Source organism: Rhyacophila brunnea, unplaced genomic scaffold (assembly GCF_057557595.1).
Source record: "Rhyacophila brunnea isolate RB1 unplaced genomic scaffold, BYU_Rbru_1.0 scaffold_77, whole genome shotgun sequence".
Taxonomy (NCBI): Eukaryota; Metazoa; Arthropoda; class Insecta; order Trichoptera; family Rhyacophilidae; genus Rhyacophila; species Rhyacophila brunnea.
The window spans coordinates 1,342,364-1,349,237 of record NW_028233347.1 but is presented as its reverse complement, the minus strand read 5'-3'; positions in this window follow the sequence as shown (position 1 = coordinate 1,349,237).

Here is a 6,874-nt window from a genome sequence, read left to right as displayed (position 1 = left end):
AAAAAACCGAAATCTAAGATTATATATTTTAATTTATTTTATAGCATTTATGTATATTTAAAAATGCATTTGAAATTAGTAATTTTTTTTAAATATATTTATGAATTATATAAAAAATATTCTTATTCTTCTCAACAAATTAAATATTCAGTTTTGATTTTCTGAATTCGTCCTATCATTTAAATCCTCTTGCTCATCAAGTCGAATGTTTTGAAAAAACTGACTTCGATCTCCAATATTGCCTTGTATTGATTTTCAAAAATTGCAAACCATTCGTTATTTTTTTCAATTTATCTATAGATACTCATAATATACGGTTTTATTTTCTTCAATTATTCCCCAAATATCTTTTGACTGAGTTTTTTTATTCATAAAAAAACCTTTGCTTCAAATTGCGTATTTAATGAATCAAATAATACTGAATTTGAATGTTAAAAGAAATGTATTATCAAATTTACCTATAATGTATAAGCTTGAGAAAATTTGAACACGAGAAAGAAAATTCAATATGATTACATGATACAAAATAAAAAAAATTCAGAATGTTTCGGGGAAAGAAGCAAATTCGAAAACATAATCGATTAAATATATGATATCTGGATACTATATACTGGTATTTGTCTTAAACGATAAACTTTCTACAAACGCAAGAATTTCTGCCGATATTATTTACATTAGATCCTCTGTATAAAAAATAAGTTTTAAATTCATTAATTGCAATTATTCTTTTAGTTTTTCTATTATAACAATTATTATTTTAATTTATGGGCATTTTTCTTTTAAAGTCTGGTCAATCATTTATTCTTTGCCTTTTCGTTTCATTTTATTTATATAAGGCTTAATCTTTTGAACCATATGGCCAATAAAATAAAAATAGAAAGCAAATGAATAAGATGTCATTGAAATATATTTAATCGACTCATTTTTTTAAGTTTTGACGGCGGAAAATACAAAGACTATGCAACGCTATTGATTCTCACTGATCTTACTGTTAATTAAAAATATTGCTTAGTTAAGATTTAGCACGAATAAAACTTAAATTCTTATAAACATTAAGTTCTTTGGGAATAAATAATTAGGTTATTATTTTGTATCGAACATTAAAAAAAATATTCGTACGCTATAATTTTTAGAACTGGAATTAATTTAAACATCCTTACATTTGATTTTATTGGCTATTTTAATTAATTAAAGCTAAATATATTTGCTCCATCTTTTATATTCTGATCTAAATGTGAAATAATTATATTTTTAAACAACTATATGCTATTAATATAGGAATATTATTATAAAGAAACTCAGATAAAAAAATAAATATTAAAGCTTTTGTTATATTATTTTTATACAAAAAAATTAGACTGCGGCTTTTTCAAATTATAACTGTTTATAAAATTCATAGATGTGAAAATTGTCTAATGTTCAAAAATTGTCCAGTTTTTATTCATTTCTTAAAATATTTGTTTATTTTTTTTCGATTTATTTAAATTTACCATTTCGTCTTTGATTTATTTTATCTCCAGATCCAAAAATTATTGATAAACAATATTCATAATATTTTTTTTGATGGATGAAATCACATCAAATTTTCAAAAGAACTATGTTTAATCATTTAAATAACATCTTTTTTTATATATTAAGATAATTATGAATCCTTTCCCGCTAAAAAACGTAAATTTGCATGCTAAATATATTCTCTAGAAGCACAAAAACTCGAAAAAAGCGTAGATCATTAAAATTTGAATTTGTATACCACTTATGATAAAAATAAAATGAGCTTTAAGATTTGTTTGGCTTAAAAAAATTAGTACTCTAAAAACCTAATGTAAAAAATTAAAAGTATATAGGTATATTATTTGAATTTTTTTTTGTATAATTAATCCTTATTAAATTTATTCCAATATACTTTTGGTGAAAAAAAACTGCATTTAAAAATATTTTAGACAGATAATCATGCTCACTGCATAAACACTATTTCCTTGATGGTAGTTTTTTCTGCTTTAAAAATTGTTTCATTTCGAATATATTTGTTTATATGTAAAAAAGAAATGAATTTCCTGTCTTTCTGTTGCTTTTTCTTTAGGCTAACGGAAAAATATGTAAATATTCGACCATGGAAACCATTTTTCATCTAAAAAATAACTAACAGTACTCCTCTAAAAAAACAATAATCTATAATAAATTCATATTTTTCATATTTAAATGAGGGTTTGTGATGCCTCTGGATTTTTTTTTGATATAGTAAATATGATGATTATTATAGCACAAATTTTGTCTTTTACTCACTATATACTTATTTTTGCGATACTTATAAATTTTAGGCAATGATAACCAATATATTCTAAATTGCTCGTAAAATATCCAAAAAAAATCAAGAATAGAGAATACAAATACTAAAAAATACAATAAAAAATAAATTCGTAGACCATGTACATGTAATTTATCATTAAAATTTTTACATGGAATAAAAAATAGGCTATAATCTTAATCCAAGTAGTTTATTTGCAAATTAAGCAAAATTTGAGTGTGATTAATAATGGAAATTTTTATTTAAAATTTTTCACAAGATTTTACCGCTCAAAAATTTACCTTAATATCACTTCCCATGAAATTTGTTAAAAGTTATAGCAATCTTAAATATAGACCCATGTTAATTTCATCATCTCTAGTTGCCTATCTTGCGCTTTGTGTTACAGGTGTATCTCTATATAAAGTTACTAACACACCTTTTAAATTCCAGTAAGCTTTAGTTAATTTAAAAACTAGAATTTATTTTTTATTATAAATATATCTCGGTAAAAAAACTACACAATCTCAATATAAAAGCACAAAAAAGATTTGAAACGGGGTTGTATTTGATTTATTTGTGGTAACTTCATCATATTTTTTTACATAAGATTAGATAAATATGCTAGGGATGATTTTTCATTGGTAGAGTTTTAGACAATTATAAACTTTATCATGTTGTCATAGAGACATTTGTTTAATTTAAACAAAGATTAAATAAGTGCATAATTTTCTTATAACTCAAGAAAATAAAAAAATATATAATTTTAGGCTTTTATTGATAAATTCAGTATATGATATCATCACAAACTATGTTCTTTTATCTTATAAATTCATATAATATTTAGATAGAAAAATATATTTTAGCATTTGTTTAAATAAATACATGATTAAGATTGGTTTTCATGTAGCTATATGTCTTTTTTTACTCTCCATGTTTTAGTTTGAACTTGCTGATATGACAAAATCTTGATAGTATATTAAATCTATTGTTTTTTAGGTATTTACAACAACCAAGAAATTTAAATTAGCGAGGGCATCTAGAGCCACTGCTGTATTATTGTCACGCTAATTTATATACATATTTTAAAATTGCATTCAGATTCTAATATCATAAATCTATTATCATATAGTTTTATTAAATTTATCGTTGCTAAAATTGGTTGAATATATGATTATCAGTACAATATAAAAATTCTAATCGAATTTACTTTATTTATTTATGTTTTATTTCTATTACTTTTTAGGAAGTTCGCTTTATATTAATAGGAACCATTGCTTAACTGCTACGTCTCTCTGCAGGACGCCCCCGGGCCTTTTTGTCACCCGTATCCACCGTGGATTGGGCCTTTTCTCATAGGCGGCAGTCATTATGTGGAGGGAATGAGATTCTGTCTAATGTTCATGGCTAAGGTATACAAGCTACAACCACACTCTACACTTACCTATATCCTTGCTGAAAGATGTGGGATCTTTTTCCATACTGGAGGCGAAGTTCAACGGCTTACACAGCAAATTCTTATTTCTCATGGCTTGTCAATGATTTATCTTTAATTTAGCACTGGCCGCCCCCTTGGGTATTTTTCTTTAGAGTAGATACGTTTGAAAATTAGTGGGTTAGGTGGAAGTGGAACCCCTCACAGGGATCCGATTTTTATACACTCGGCCATACTATCCCATCAGTACAATATAAAATAATAATTATTTTAATCTACAATTTTGTCCATTTGAATGTGAAATGTAGAAAATGCTTTTGCACAACATTAATAAGTTCAATCAATTATAGCCCTATAATGAGATAGAAAGTATTTATTTAGGAGAAAATTAAAATAATACAAGATTAAAATTTATGAAATTTTTATTGTAAATAGAGTTCCGAATACCATTAAAATTTTCTATTTTTTTCTGTATTTTTAAGTATGGAAAACGAATATCCAAAAATATATTTAATCATAAATAAATATTTAATTTGTTTTTTTAATAATGCGTCTTTATATTGCAGAAAGCACCTTAACCATATAATATTTTTATATATGTTTAATAATCCCTACATAAGTTCTTGCATTTATTCATATGCATAAAAACAAAATATCAATTAAAATATTTGTTATTTTAATATTTATATGTATAAATTATCTTTTTCTCATTTCGATGCGCTTTTCATATCAGAATATTTCAATTAAAATTTTTAAAGATATCTATATTTTTCTTGATTAGTACAATTAATTCATGCTCTTTTCGTATTCAAGTTTTTTTTAATTATTTAAAGCATACATTTATCAAATTAACATCAAAATTAAATTAAAGATAGAGATAAATTGCCAGATAAGGCGAAACATGATCCTAAATTAACTATAATATTTAATCTAAATTTATACTTGATTCAATTATCAAGGGTCTGTGGTTTTTAATAATATACACATATGGATTTATGAGTAAATAAAAAAAAATTATGAGATTACATGTAAAAGAAAAAGAAAGCCGTAATTTATAATGTATCCTAACTTAAATAAAATTTAAAGATCAGTTGAAAATGATTTATCGATAAATGCAAATTATAAAAATAAATTAAATTATATTTTAGTGCGATTATATTAAATTGATCTATGTGAAATTTAAAACTTAAATAGAAACTAGAGCTAGTAATATTTTTTTAGGCGTCTTGATTTTATTTTAAACACATTAAGTTTGTTAAAATAACCCAAACTATGATTTTATTTTGAATGGTTATATTTTAAAAAATTTAATTCTAATTTATTTCATGTTATCTGATGATAGCGGGAATTCCATATTTAATTAATTTGTGGGTGATTCCATCAATGAAAACTTTCAATGTATTGACTTGTAAGATTTTTCTTGCAAAAAAGGATTCTAAATTGCCAGTTCAATCCCTTATATAAAAAAATAAGTGGGCTTTATCTAAAATCTAAGCTTTATTTATCCGCCCTAATTTCAATATCTCCGTGTCTATTCCGGATGATAGATTGATTTGTCTTACCCTCTAAAGGAAAGAAGAAAATAAAAGCGATAGATGTTGAATGATTCCAATTGGGGGCCAGAATTCACATGCGCTCGTAGAATTACGTCTAACATATAAAGGCTGTTATAATCTTAAAATTTAGGCTTGTGTATGATTCCCGGTAGGAATATAATAAGATTGATGATCTCAAAATATAAATTAGCTTTTTTTAATATAGCATGATGATCTTAAAAGGAAAAACGATATATATTTATTTAATACAAATTTGGGCGAGTTTATGCTTTATTTCGAAGAAATAATCGTTAAAAATACGCTTTAGAACCAATTTTAATTTTTTCATAAATTTTTGAGATTTCGAATTTCTATATAAGTATTTAAAATCTGTAAAATATGATTTTCAGCATTATTTACAAAAAAATTTACCTTAAAAAGGCGTAGTAGCGCTTAATTCATATAGGGCCGAATTATTTTTTTGTGTGATTTATTATTCATACTTCGCACAGAATTGATACTTTTTTGATGAATATTTTAGAAACGAACAAAATAATTCATGGATAAAAAAAACTTAAATTCGGTCATTGTTATGGGAGAATTCCCCCAATTAATCACCTTTTCATCTCCTAATGGCATATTATCTTGAGGAAATTAATTTTAAAAAAATATTGGAGAACAATATTAAGGATAAAATATCTTGATATTCGTGTGTTTTTTTGGTTTTACAATGCAATAAATCAATAGTTGCTGACTGTGCCATGATTTTACCATAAGTTTTGAAAGTCAAAGTAGCTATATAGAATATATGTGATATCGCACATTTTTACAACGATTTTGATTATATTAATGAAAAAATATTCGTTAATTTTCTATTAAGATAGATTTTCTTGTATTATTTTTGATAGTCGTAGGCTTAAAATCCTTATTAAGAGTATTCGAAAAGATCGATATTTGAATATGAGTCGAAAATTTGAATTGTGGAGAATAACAGGGTTTTTTAAAAAAATCCAATTATGAAGTAAATATATGTTCTGATCTAAAGGATCAAACAAGAATGTACTACAATACTATGCATCAAACAAGAATGTACTATAGTACTATATTTTAACATGATAATGCCACGTTGCGCACTTCATAGAGATAAATTTGAAAAAAAATTATGTTTATAAACACATCATCCGTTCTTATAAAATATTACAAAGGTGAATTAAAAGAGTGATTTTTGTGATATATAAACGCTTACAGACGAAAGCATATGTCGAAATTTATAGGTAAATATGGATCGATTCATCAATTGTACTATATCGAACCAATAAACCGATTCTCTGGGGAATAAACAATCTAGCTGAATATAATTCGTGCCTCTTTATATGGTACATACAACAATTAATCAATCTTATCATATCTACAGTGAATTGTATTTAAAAAATTCATACACCGAACTTTTATATTGTAATGGAAAATAACAAATTACATTGATCAAATTAAATAATTAGTATTTAAAAGGTCATCCACAATAGAGGCATTACAATCCTAAAATATAAACTAACGCAACGAACACCAGAATGCAATATCTACTGTAGTAAATAATTATATGTTACTCTTCATCCTCATGAT